The 11,106-nt window shown below is 37.7% G+C and overlaps 37 pseudogenes; all 37 read right to left on the bottom strand.

Moving 5' to 3' along the window:
• LOC148455006 (5S ribosomal RNA) overlaps positions 1 to 67 on the bottom strand; it is a 119-nt pseudogene extending 52 nt beyond the window's left edge.
• A 116-nt stretch (positions 68 to 183) lies between these two features.
• LOC148455005 (5S ribosomal RNA) lies at positions 184 to 302 on the bottom strand (annotated as a pseudogene).
• A 116-nt stretch (positions 303 to 418) lies between these two features.
• On the bottom strand, positions 419 to 537 carry LOC148455004 (5S ribosomal RNA; annotated as a pseudogene).
• A 116-nt stretch (positions 538 to 653) lies between these two features.
• Positions 654 to 772, bottom strand: LOC148455003 (5S ribosomal RNA; annotated as a pseudogene).
• A 116-nt stretch (positions 773 to 888) lies between these two features.
• On the bottom strand, positions 889 to 1,007 carry LOC148455002 (5S ribosomal RNA; annotated as a pseudogene).
• A 117-nt stretch (positions 1,008 to 1,124) lies between these two features.
• LOC148455001 (5S ribosomal RNA) lies at positions 1,125 to 1,243 on the bottom strand (annotated as a pseudogene).
• A 99-nt stretch (positions 1,244 to 1,342) lies between these two features.
• LOC148455000 (5S ribosomal RNA) lies at positions 1,343 to 1,461 on the bottom strand (annotated as a pseudogene).
• A 116-nt stretch (positions 1,462 to 1,577) lies between these two features.
• Positions 1,578 to 1,696, bottom strand: LOC148454999 (5S ribosomal RNA; annotated as a pseudogene).
• Positions 1,697 to 1,812: 116 nt separating this feature from the next.
• Positions 1,813 to 1,931, bottom strand: LOC148454998 (5S ribosomal RNA; annotated as a pseudogene).
• A 115-nt stretch (positions 1,932 to 2,046) lies between these two features.
• On the bottom strand, positions 2,047 to 2,165 carry LOC148454997 (5S ribosomal RNA; annotated as a pseudogene).
• A 116-nt stretch (positions 2,166 to 2,281) lies between these two features.
• Positions 2,282 to 2,402, bottom strand: LOC148454996 (5S ribosomal RNA; annotated as a pseudogene).
• A 351-nt stretch (positions 2,403 to 2,753) lies between these two features.
• On the bottom strand, positions 2,754 to 2,872 carry LOC148454995 (5S ribosomal RNA; annotated as a pseudogene).
• Positions 2,873 to 2,986: 114 nt separating this feature from the next.
• On the bottom strand, positions 2,987 to 3,105 carry LOC148454994 (5S ribosomal RNA; annotated as a pseudogene).
• A 351-nt stretch (positions 3,106 to 3,456) lies between these two features.
• LOC148454993 (5S ribosomal RNA) lies at positions 3,457 to 3,575 on the bottom strand (annotated as a pseudogene).
• A 116-nt stretch (positions 3,576 to 3,691) lies between these two features.
• LOC148454992 (5S ribosomal RNA) lies at positions 3,692 to 3,810 on the bottom strand (annotated as a pseudogene).
• A 116-nt stretch (positions 3,811 to 3,926) lies between these two features.
• On the bottom strand, positions 3,927 to 4,045 carry LOC148454991 (5S ribosomal RNA; annotated as a pseudogene).
• Positions 4,046 to 4,396: 351 nt separating this feature from the next.
• Positions 4,397 to 4,515, bottom strand: LOC148454990 (5S ribosomal RNA; annotated as a pseudogene).
• Positions 4,516 to 4,631: 116 nt separating this feature from the next.
• On the bottom strand, positions 4,632 to 4,750 carry LOC148454989 (5S ribosomal RNA; annotated as a pseudogene).
• Positions 4,751 to 4,866: 116 nt separating this feature from the next.
• Positions 4,867 to 4,985, bottom strand: LOC148454988 (5S ribosomal RNA; annotated as a pseudogene).
• Positions 4,986 to 5,101: 116 nt separating this feature from the next.
• On the bottom strand, positions 5,102 to 5,220 carry LOC148454987 (5S ribosomal RNA; annotated as a pseudogene).
• A 116-nt stretch (positions 5,221 to 5,336) lies between these two features.
• On the bottom strand, positions 5,337 to 5,455 carry LOC148454986 (5S ribosomal RNA; annotated as a pseudogene).
• Positions 5,456 to 5,789: 334 nt separating this feature from the next.
• On the bottom strand, positions 5,790 to 5,908 carry LOC148454985 (5S ribosomal RNA; annotated as a pseudogene).
• A 115-nt stretch (positions 5,909 to 6,023) lies between these two features.
• Positions 6,024 to 6,142, bottom strand: LOC148454984 (5S ribosomal RNA; annotated as a pseudogene).
• Positions 6,143 to 6,258: 116 nt separating this feature from the next.
• LOC148454983 (5S ribosomal RNA) lies at positions 6,259 to 6,377 on the bottom strand (annotated as a pseudogene).
• Positions 6,378 to 6,493: 116 nt separating this feature from the next.
• On the bottom strand, positions 6,494 to 6,612 carry LOC148454982 (5S ribosomal RNA; annotated as a pseudogene).
• A 115-nt stretch (positions 6,613 to 6,727) lies between these two features.
• On the bottom strand, positions 6,728 to 6,846 carry LOC148454981 (5S ribosomal RNA; annotated as a pseudogene).
• A 116-nt stretch (positions 6,847 to 6,962) lies between these two features.
• Positions 6,963 to 7,083, bottom strand: LOC148454980 (5S ribosomal RNA; annotated as a pseudogene).
• A 351-nt stretch (positions 7,084 to 7,434) lies between these two features.
• On the bottom strand, positions 7,435 to 7,553 carry LOC148454979 (5S ribosomal RNA; annotated as a pseudogene).
• Positions 7,554 to 7,667: 114 nt separating this feature from the next.
• LOC148454978 (5S ribosomal RNA) lies at positions 7,668 to 7,786 on the bottom strand (annotated as a pseudogene).
• Positions 7,787 to 8,137: 351 nt separating this feature from the next.
• Positions 8,138 to 8,256, bottom strand: LOC148454977 (5S ribosomal RNA; annotated as a pseudogene).
• Positions 8,257 to 8,372: 116 nt separating this feature from the next.
• LOC148454976 (5S ribosomal RNA) lies at positions 8,373 to 8,491 on the bottom strand (annotated as a pseudogene).
• Positions 8,492 to 8,607: 116 nt separating this feature from the next.
• On the bottom strand, positions 8,608 to 8,726 carry LOC148454975 (5S ribosomal RNA; annotated as a pseudogene).
• A 585-nt stretch (positions 8,727 to 9,311) lies between these two features.
• LOC148454974 (5S ribosomal RNA) lies at positions 9,312 to 9,430 on the bottom strand (annotated as a pseudogene).
• Positions 9,431 to 9,782: 352 nt separating this feature from the next.
• On the bottom strand, positions 9,783 to 9,901 carry LOC148454973 (5S ribosomal RNA; annotated as a pseudogene).
• A 116-nt stretch (positions 9,902 to 10,017) lies between these two features.
• On the bottom strand, positions 10,018 to 10,136 carry LOC148454972 (5S ribosomal RNA; annotated as a pseudogene).
• A 115-nt stretch (positions 10,137 to 10,251) lies between these two features.
• Positions 10,252 to 10,370, bottom strand: LOC148454971 (5S ribosomal RNA; annotated as a pseudogene).
• Positions 10,371 to 10,721: 351 nt separating this feature from the next.
• Positions 10,722 to 10,840, bottom strand: LOC148454970 (5S ribosomal RNA; annotated as a pseudogene).
• Between the last annotated feature and the right edge of the window lie 266 nt (positions 10,841 to 11,106).

The raw sequence follows: 11,106 nt of genomic DNA, 5'->3' as shown, positions 1-11,106 counted from the left end.
GCCCAACACTGCAAAGCTTCCAAGATCAGACGAGATTGGACATGTCCAGTGTGGTTTGACTGTAGGTGCTCAAAAACATTAACTTTAGACCTCTTTTACTTCTTAACTCAAGTAAATTCATTGATAAGTTGAAAAAATGTAATGTAAAATGTAATAGAAAAGAATGTTATGGCAGTATAAAATTACCTACAGCACCTGGTATTCCCAGGTGGTCTCCCATCCAAGTACTAACCAGGCCCAACACTGCATAGCTTCCAAGATCAGACAAGATTGGGCATGTCCAGTGTGGTTTGACTGTAGGTGCTCAACAAAATTAACTTTAGACCTCTTTTACTTCTTAACTCAAGTAAATTCATTGATAAGTTGAAAAAATGAAATGTAAAATTTAATAGAAAAGAATGTTATGGCAGTATAAAATTACCTACAGCACCTGGTATTCACAGGTGGTCTCCAATTCAAGTACTAACCAGGCCCAACACTGCATAGCTTCCAAGATCAGAAGAGATTGGGCATGTCCAGTGTGGTTTGGCTGCAGGCGATAAAAAATATTAACTTTAGACCTCTTTTACTTCTTAACTCAAGTAAATTCATTGATAAGTTGAAAAAATTAAATGTAAAATGTAATAGAAAAGAATGTTATGGCAGTATAAAATGATGTACAGCACCTGGTATTCCCATGTGTTCTCCCATCCAAGTACTTACCAGGCCCAACACTGCATAGCGTCCAAGATCAGACGAGATTGGGCATGTCCAGTGCGGTTTGGCTGTAGGCGCTCAAAAACATTAACTTTAGACCTCTTTTACTTCTTAACTCAAGTAAATTCATTGATAAGTTGAAAAAATTAAATGTAAAATGTAATAGAAAAGACTGTTAGGGCAGTATAAAACTACCTACAGCAGCTGGTATTCCCAGGTGGTCTCCCATCCAAGTACTAAACAGGCCCAACACTGCATAGCTTCCAAGATCAGAAGAGATTGGACATGTCCAGTGTGGTTTGGCTGTAGGTGCTCAAAAAGATTAACTTTAGACCTCTATTACTTCTTATCTCAAGTAAATTCCTTGATAAGTGGAAAAAAATTAAATGTAAAATGTAAAAGAAAAGACGGTTAGGGCAGTATAAAATTACCTACAGCACCTGGTAATCCCAGGTGGTCTCCCGTCCAAGTACTAACCAGGCCCAACACTGCATAGCTTCCAAGATCACACGAGATTGGGCATGTCCAGTGTGGTTTGCCCACTGCTTTATACCTCTATTACTTCTTAACTCAAGTAAATTCATTGAAAAGTTGAAAAAATTAAATGTAAAATGTAATAGAAAAGTCTGTTATGGCTGCATAAAACTACCTACAGCACCTGGCATTCCCAGGTGGTCTCCCATCCAAGTACTAACCAGGCCCAACACTGCATAGCTTCCAAGATCAGACGAGATTGGGCATGTCCAGTGTGGTTTGGCTGTAAGTGCTCAAAAGCATTAACTTTAGACCTCTATTACTTCTTAACTCAAGTAAATTCATTGATAAGTTGAAAAAATTAAATGTAAAATGTAATAGAAAAGAATGTTTTGGCTGTATAAAATTACCTACAGCACCTGGTTTTCCCAGGTGGTCTCCCATCCAAGTACAAAGCAGGCCCAACACTGCATAGCTTCCAAGATCAGACGAGATTGGGCATGTCCAGCGTGGTTTGGCTGTAGGTGCTCAAAAGCATTAAATTTAGACCTCTATAACTTCTTAACTCAAGTAAATTCATTGATAAGTTGAAAAAATTCAATGTAAAATGTAATAGAAAAGAATGTTATGGCAGTATAAAATTACCTACAGCACCTGGTATTCCCAGGTGGTCTCCCATCCAAGTACTAACCAGGCCCAACACTGCAAAGCTTCCAAGATCAGACGAGATTGGGCATGTCCAGTGTGGTTTGACTGTAGGTGCTCAAAAACATTAACTTTAGACCTCTTTTACTTCTTAACTCAAGTAAATTCATTGATAAGTTGAAAAATGTAATGTAAAATGTAATAGAAAAGAATGTTATGGCTATGTAAAATTACTTACAGCACCTGGTATTCCCAGGTGGTCTCCCCTCCAAGTACAAACCAGGCCCAACACTGCATAGCTTCCAAGATCAGATGAGATTGGGCATGTCCAGTGTGGTTTGGCTGTAGGTGCTCAAATGCATTAACTTTAGACCTCTATTACTTCTTCACTCAAGTAAATTCATTGACAAGTTGAAAAAATTAAATGTAAAATGTAATAGAAAAGACTGTTATGGCAGTATAAAATTACCTACAGCAACTGGGATTCCTAGGTGGTTTCCCATCCAAGTACTAACCAGGTGTCCAACACTGCATAGCTTCCAAGATCAGACGAGATTGGGCATGTCCAGCGTGGTTTGGCTGTAGGTGCTCAAAAATATTAACTTTAGACCTCTTTTACTTCTTAACTCAAGTTAATTCATTGATAAGTTGAAAAAATTAAATGCAAAATGTAATAGAAATGAAGGTTATGGCAGTATATAATCACCTACGTCATCTGGTATTCCCAGATGGTCTCCCATCCAAGTTCTAACCAGTCCCAACACTGCATAGCTTCCAAGATCAGACAAGATTGGGCATGTCCAGTATGGCTTGGCTTTTGGTGTGCAAAGTCATTAACTTTAGACCTCTATTACTTCTTACCTCAAGAAAATTCATTGAAAAGTTTAAAAAATAAAATGTAAAATGTAGTTGAAAAGAATGTTATGGCAGTATAAAATTACCTACAGCACCTGGTATTCCCAGGTGGTCTCCCATCCAAGTACTAACCAGGCCCAACACTGCATAGCTTCCAAGATCAGAAGAGATTGGGGAAGTCCAGTGTGGTTTGGCTGTAGGCCCTCATAAATATTAACTTTAGACCTCTTATGCTTCTTAGCTCAAGTAAATTCATTGATAATTTTACAAATTAAAAGAATATTTAATAGAAAAGAATGTTATGGCAGTATAAAATTACCTACAGTACCTGGTATTCCCAGGTGGTTTCCCATCCAAGTACTAACCAGGCCCAACACTCCATAGCTTCCAAGATCAGATGAGATTGGGCATGTCCAGTGTGATTTGGCTATAGGTGCTCAAAAACATTAACTTTAGACCTCTTTTACTTATTAACTCAAGTAAATTCATTGATAAGTTGAAAAAATGAAATGTAAAATGTAATAGAAAAGAATGTTATGGCAGTATAAAATTACCTACAGCAGCTGGTATTCCCAGGTGGTCTCCCATCCAAGTACTAACCTGGCCCAATTCTGCATACCTTCCAAGAACAGAGGAGACTGTGCAGGTCCAGTTTGCTTGGGCTGTAGGTGCTCAAAAACATTAACTTTAGACCTCTATTACTTCTTAACTCAAGTAAATTCATTGATAAATTGAAAAAATTAAATGTGAAATGTAATAGAAAAGAGAGTAATGGCAGTATAAAATTACCTACAGCACCTGGTATTCCCAGGAGGTCTCCCATCCAAGCACTAACCAGGCCCAACACTGCATAGCTTCCAAGATCAGACGAAATTGGGCATGTCCTGTGTGGTTTGGCTGTAGGTGCCAAAATACTTTAACTTTAGACCTCTTTTACTTCTTAACTCAAGTAAATTCACTGATAAGTTGAAAAAATTAAATGTAAAATGTAATAGAAAAGAATGTTATGGCAGTATATAATTACTTACAGCACCTGGTATTCCCAGGTGGTCTCCCATCCAAGTACTTACCAGGCCTGACACTGCATAGCTTCCAAAATCAGACGAGATTGGGCATGTCCAGTGTGGTTTGGCTGTAGGTGCTCAAAAACAATAACTTTAGACCTCTATTACTTCTTAACTTAAGGAAATTCATTGATATGTTGAAAAAATTAAATGTAAAAAGTAATAGAAAAGAATGTTATGGCAGTATAAAATTACGTAGAGCACCTGGCATTCCCAGGTGGTCTCCCATCCAAGTACTAACCAGGCCCAACACTGCATAGCTTCCAAGATAAGACAAGATTGGGCATGTCCAGTGTGGTTTGGCCTTAGGTGCTCAAAAAAATTTACTTTAGACATCTTTTACTTCTTAACTCAAGTAAATTCATTGATAAGTTGAAAAAATTAAATGTAAAATGTAATAGAAAAGAATGATATGGCAGTATAAAATTACCTACAGCACCTGGTATTCCCAGGTGGTCTCCCATGCAAGTACTAACCAGGCCCAACACCGCATAGCTTTCAAGACCAGACGAACTTGGGCATGTCCACTGTGATTTGGCTGGAAGCGCTCAAAAACATTAAGTTTAGACCTCTTTTACTTCTTAACTCAAGTAAATTCATTGATAAGTTGAAAAAATGAAATGTAAAATGTAATAGAAAAGAATGCTATGGCTGCATAAAATTACCTACAGCACCTGGCATTCCCAGGTGGTCTCCCATCCAAGTACTAACCAGGCCCAACACTGCATAGATTCCAAGATCAGATGAGATTGGGCATGTCCAGTGTGGTTTGGCTGTAAGTGCTCAAAAACATTAACTTTAGACCTCTATTACTTCTTAACTCAAGTAAATTCATTGATAAGTTGAAAAAATTAAATGTAAAATGTAATAGAAAAGAATGTTTTGGCTGTATAAAATTACCTACAGCACCTGGTTTTCCCAGGTGGTCTCCCATCCAAGTACAAAGCAGGCTCAACACTGCATAGCTTCCAAGATCAGACGAGATTGGGCATGTCCAGCGTGGTTTGGCTGTAGGTGCTCAAAAGCATTAAATTTAGACCTCTATTACTTCTTAACTCAAGTAAATTCATTGATAAGTTGAAAAAATTAAATGTAAAATGTAATAGAAAAGAATGTTATGGCAGTATAAAATTACCTACAGCACCTGGTATTCCCAGGTGGTCTCCAATCCAAGTACTAACCAGGCCCAACACTGCAAAGCTTCCAAGATCAGACGAGATTGGGCATGTCCAGTGTGGTTTGGCTGCAGGCGATAAAAAATATTAACTTTAGACCTCTTTTACTTTTTAACTCAAGTAAATTCATTGGTAAGTTGAAAAAATGTAATGTAAAATGTAATAGAAAAGACTGTTATGGCAGTATAAAATTACCTACAGCACCTGGTATTCCCATGTGGTCTCCCATCCAAGTACTAACCAGACCCAACACTGCCTAGCTTCCAAGATCAGATGAGATTGGGCATGTCCAGTGTGGTTTGCCTGTAGGTGCTCAAAAATATTAACTTTAGACCTCTTATACTTCTTAACTCAAGTAAATTCATTGATAAGTTGAAAAAATTAAATGTAAAATGTAATAGAAAAGAATGTTATGGCAGTATAAAATGATGTACAGCACCTGGTATTCCCATGTGTTCTCCCATCCAAGTACTTACCAGGCCCAACACTGCATAGCGTCCAAGATCAGACGAGATTGGGCATGTCCAGTGCGGTTTGGCTGTAGGCGCTCAAAAACATTAACTTTAGACCTCTTTTACTTCTTAACTCAAGTAAATTCATTGATAAGTTGAAAAAATTAAATGTAAAATGTAAAAGAAAAGACGGTTAGGGCAGTATAAAATTACCTACAGCACCTGGTATTCCCAGGTGTTCTCCCGTCCAAGTACTAACCAGGCCCAACACTGCATAGCTTCCAAGATCAGACAAGATTGGGCATGTCCAGTGTGGTTTGCCCACTGCTTTAGACCTCTATTACTTCTTAACTCAAGTAAATTCATTGATAAGTTGAAAAAATTAAATGTAAAATGTAATAGAAAAGTCAGTTATGGCACTATAAAATTACCTACAGCACCTGGGATTCCTAGGTGGTCTGCCATCCAAGTACAAACCAGGTCCAACACTGCATAGCTTCCAAGATCAGACAAGATTGGGCATGTCCAGTGTGGTTTGGCTGTAGGTGCTCAAAATATTAACTTTAGACCTCTTTTACTTCTTAACTCAAGTAAATTCATTGATAAGTTGAAAAAATTAAATGTAAAATGTAATAGAAAAGAATGTTATGGCTGCATAAAACTACCTACAGCACCTGGCATTCCCAGGTGGTCTCCCATCCAAGTACTAACCAGGCCCAACACTGCATAGTTTCCAAGATCAGACGAGATTGGGCATGTCCAGTGTGGTTTGGCTGTAAGTGCTCAAAAGCATTAACTTTAGACCTCTATTACTTCTTAACTCAAGTAAATTCATTGATAAGTTGAAAAAATTAAATGTAAAATGTAATAGAAAAGAATGTTTTGGCTGTATAAAATTACCTACAGCACCTGGTTTTCCCAGGTGGTCCCCCATCCAAGTACAAAGCAGGCCCAACACTGCATAGCTTCCAAGATCAGACGAGATTGGGCATGTCCAGCGTGGTTTGGCTGTAGGTGCTCAAAAGCATTAAATTTAGACCTCTATAACTTCTTAACTCAAGTAAATTCATTGATAAGTTGAAAAAATTCAATGTAAAATGTAATAGAAAAGAATGTTATGGCAGTATAAAATTACCTACAGCACCTGGTATTCCCAGGTGCTCTCCCATCCAAGTACTAACCAGGCCCAACACTGCAAAGCTTCCAAGAACAGACGAGATTGGGCATGTCCAGTGTGGTTTGACTGTAGGTGCTCAAAAACATTAACTTTAGACCTCTTTTACTTCTTAACTCAAGTAAATTCATTGATAAGTTGAAAAATGTAATGTAAAATGTAATAGAAAAGAATGTTATGGCTATGTAAAATTACTTACAGCACCTGGTATTCCCAGGTGGTCTCCCCTCCAAGTACAAACCAGGCCCAACACTGCATAACTTCCAAGATCAGACGAGATTGGGCATGTCCAGTGTGGTTTGGCTGTAGGTGCTCAAAAGCATTAACTTTAGACCTCCATTACTTCTTCACTCAAGTAAATTCATTGATAAGTTGAAAAAATTAAAAGTAAAATGTAATAGAAAAGACTGTTATGGCAGTATAAAATTACCTACAGCAACTGGGATTCCTAGGTGGTTTCCCATCCAAGTACTAACCAGGTGTCCAACACTGCATAGCTTCCAAGATCAGACGAGATTGGGCATGTCCAGCGTGGTTTGGCTGTAGGTGCTCAAAAATATTAACTTTAGACCTCTTTTACTTCTTAACTCAAGTTAATTCATTGATAAGTTGGAAAAATTAAATGCAAAATGTAATAGAAAAGAAGGTTATGGCAGTATATAATCACCTACGTCATCTGGTATTCCCAGATGGTCTCCCATCCAAGTTCTAACCAGTCCCAACACTGCATAGCTTCCAAGATCAGACAAGATTGGGCATGTCCAGTATGGCTTGGCTTTTGGTGTGCAAAGTCATTAAGTTTAGACCTCTATTACTTCTTACCTCAAGAAAATTCATTGAAAAGTTGAAAAAATAAAATGTAAAATGTAGTTGAAAAGAATGTTATGGCAGTATAAAATTACCTACAGCACCTGGTATTCCCAGGTGGTCTCCCATCCAAGTACTAACCAGGCCCAACACTGCATAGCTTCCAAGATCAGAAGAGATTGGGGAAGTCCAGTGTGGTTTGGCTGTAGGCCCTCATAAATATTAACTTTAGACCTCTTATGCTTCTTAACTCAAGTAAATTCATTGATAATTTTACAAATTAAAAGAATATTTAATAGAAAAGAATGTTATGGCAGTATAAAATTACCTACAGTACCTGGTATTCCCAGGTGGTTTCCCATCCAAGTACTAACCAGGCCCAACACTCCATAGCTTCCAAGATCAGATGAGATTGGGCATGTCCAGTGTGATTTGGCTGTAGGTGCTCAAAAACATTAACTTTAGACCTCTTTTACTTATTAACTCAAGTAAATTCATTGATAAGTTGAAAAAATGAAATGTAAAATGTAATAGAAAAGAATGTTATGGCAGTATAAAATTACCTACAGCAGCTGGTATTCCCAGGTGGTCTCCCATCCAAGTACTAACCTGGCCCAATTCTGCATACCTTCCAAGAACAGAGGAGACTGTGCAGGTCCAGTTTGCTTGGGCTGTAGGGGCTCAAAAACATTAACTTTAGACCTCTATTACTTCTTAACTCAAGTAAATTCATTGATAAATTGAAAAAATTAAATGTGAAATGTAATAGAAAAGAGTGTAATGGCAGTATAAAATTACCTACAGCACCTGGTATTCCCAGGAGGTCTCCCATCCAAGCACTAACCAGGCCCAACACTGCATAGCTTCCAAGATCAGACGAAATTGTGCATGTCCTGTGTGGTTTGGCTGTAGGTGCCCAAATACTTTAACTTTAGACCTCTTTTACTTCTTAACTCAAGTAAATTCACTGATAAGTTGAAAAAATTAAATGTAAAATGTAATAGAAAAGAATGTTATGGCAGTATATAATTACTTACAGCACCTGGTATTCCCAGGTGGTCTCCCATCCAAGTACTTACCAGGCCTGACACTGCATAGCTTCCAAAATCAGACGAGATTGGGCATGTCCAGTGTGGTTTGGCTGTAGGTGCTCAAAAACAATAACTTTAGACCTCTATTACTTCTTAACTTAAGGAAATTCATTGATATGTTGAAAAAATTAAATGTAAAAAGTAATAGAAAAGAATGTTATGGCAGTATAAAATTACGTAGAGCACCTGGCATTCCCAGGTGGTCTCCCATCCAAGTACTAACCAGGCCCAACACTGCATAGCTTCCAAGATAAGACAAGATTGGGCATGTCCAGTGTGGTTTGGCCTTAGGTGCTCAAAAAAATGTACTTTAGACCTCTTTTACTTCTTAACTCAAGTAAATTCATTGATAAGTTGAAAAAATTAAATGTAAAATGTAATAGAAAAGAATGATATGGCAGTATAAAATTACCTACAGCACCTGGTATTCCCAGGTGGTCTCCCATGCAAGTACTAACCAGGCCCAACACCGCATAGCTTTCAAGACCAGACGAACTTGGGCATGTCCACTGTGATTTGGCTGGAAGCGCTCAAAAACATTAAGTTTAGACCTCTATTACTTCTTAACTCAAGTAAATTCATTGATAAGTTGAAAAAATTAAATGTGAAATGTAATAGAAAAGAATGTTATGGCAGTATAAAATTACCTACAGCACCTGGTATTCCCAGGTGGTCTCCCATCCAAGTACTAACTAGGCCCAACACTGCATAGCTTCCAAGATCAGACAATATTGCCATGTCCAATGTGATTTGGCTGTAGGTGCTCAATAACATAAACTTTAGACCTCTATTACTTCTTAACTCAAGTAAATTCATTGATAAGTTGAAACAATTAAATGTAAAATGTAATAGAAAAGAATGTTATGGTAGTTTAAAATTACCAACTACACCTGGAATTCCCAAGTGGTCTCCCATCCAAGTACTAACCGGGCCCAACACTGCATAGCTTCCAAGATCAGAGGAGAGTGGGCATTCCCAGTGTGGTTTGGCTGTAGGTGCTCAAAAAAATTTACTTTAGACCTCTTTTACTTCTTAACTCAAGTAAATTCATTGATAAGTTGAAGAAATAAAAAAGTAAAATGAAATATAAAAGAAAGTTATGGCAGTATAAAATTACGTACAGCACCTGGCATTCTCAGGTGGTCTCCCATCCAAGTACTAACCAGATCCAACACTGCATAGCTTCCAAGATAAGATGAGAGGGGGCATGTCCAGTATGGTTTGGCTGAATGTGCTCAAAAACATTAACTTTAGACCTCTATTACTTCTTAACTCAAGTAAAGTCATTGATAAATTGAAAAAATTACATGTATAATGTAATAGAAAAGAATGTTATGGCATTATAAAATAACCTACAGCACCTGGTATTCCCAGGCGGTCTCCCATCCAAGTACTAACCAGGACCAACACTGCATAGCTTCCAATACCAGACGAGATTGGGCATGTCCAGAGGGTTTTGGCTGTAGGTGGCTAAAAACATTAACTTTAGACCTCTATTACTTCTTAACTCAATAAAAATTCATTGATAAGTTGAAAAAATAAATGTAAAAAGTAATAGAAAAGAATGATAGGGCTGTATAAAATTACCTACCGTACCTGGTTTTCCCATGTGGTCTCTCATCCAACTACTTACCAGGCCCAACACTGCATAGCTTCCAAGATCAGATGAGATTGGGCCTGTCCAGTGTGGCTTGGCTGTAGGTGCTCAAAAACATTAACTTTAGACCTCTATTACTTCTAACTCAAGTAAATTCATTGATAAGTTGATAAAATTAAATGTAAAATGTAATAGAAAATAATTTTATGGCAGTATAAAGTTACCTACAGCACCTGGTATTCCCAGGTGGCCTCCCATTCAAATACTAACCAGGCCCAACACTGCATAGCTTCCAAGATTAAACAAGATTGGGCATGTTCAGTGTGGTTTGGCTGTAGGCACTCAAAATCTTTAACTTTAGACCTCAATTACTTCGTAACTCAAGTAAATTCATTGATAATTTGAAAAAATTAAATGTAAAGTGTAATAGAAAAGAAGGTTATGGCAGTATAAAATTACCTACAGCACCTGGTAATCCCAGGTGGTCTCCCATCCAAGTACTAACCAGACCCAACACTGCATAGCTTGCAAGATCAGACAAGATTGGGAATGTCCAGTGTGGTTTGCTTGTACGTGCTCAAAAACATTAACTTTAGACCTCTGTTACTTCTTAACTCAAGTAAATTCATTGATAAGTTGAAAAAATTAAATGTAAAATGTAATGGAAAAGAATGTTATGGCAGTAGAAAAATACCTACAGCACCTGATATTCCCAGGTGGTCTCCCATCCATGTACTAACCAGGCCCAACACTGCATAGCTTGAAAAACCAAATGAGATTGGGCATGTCCAGTGTGGTGTGGCTGTAGGGATTCAAAAACATTAACTGTAGACCTCTTTTACTACTTAACTCAAATAAAATATTTGATAAGTTGATAAAATGAATGTAAATTGTTATAGAAAATAATTTTATAGGAGTATAAAATTATCTACAGCACCTAATATTCCCAGGTGGTCTCACATCCAAGTATTAACCAGGCCCAACACTGCATAGCTTCCAAGATCAGATGAAATTGGGCATGTCCAGTCTGGTGTGGCTGCAGGCGGTCAAAAACTTTAACTTTAGATGTCATTTAC

This window comes from Taudactylus pleione, unplaced genomic scaffold, assembly GCF_031769625.1.
Source record: "Taudactylus pleione unplaced genomic scaffold, aTauple2 ptg000967l, whole genome shotgun sequence".
NCBI classification, from domain to species: Eukaryota; Metazoa; Chordata; class Amphibia; order Anura; family Myobatrachidae; genus Taudactylus; species Taudactylus pleione.
Note: the sequence above shows the minus strand (reverse complement) of the source record. Positions and strands in the feature narration are given on the sequence as shown.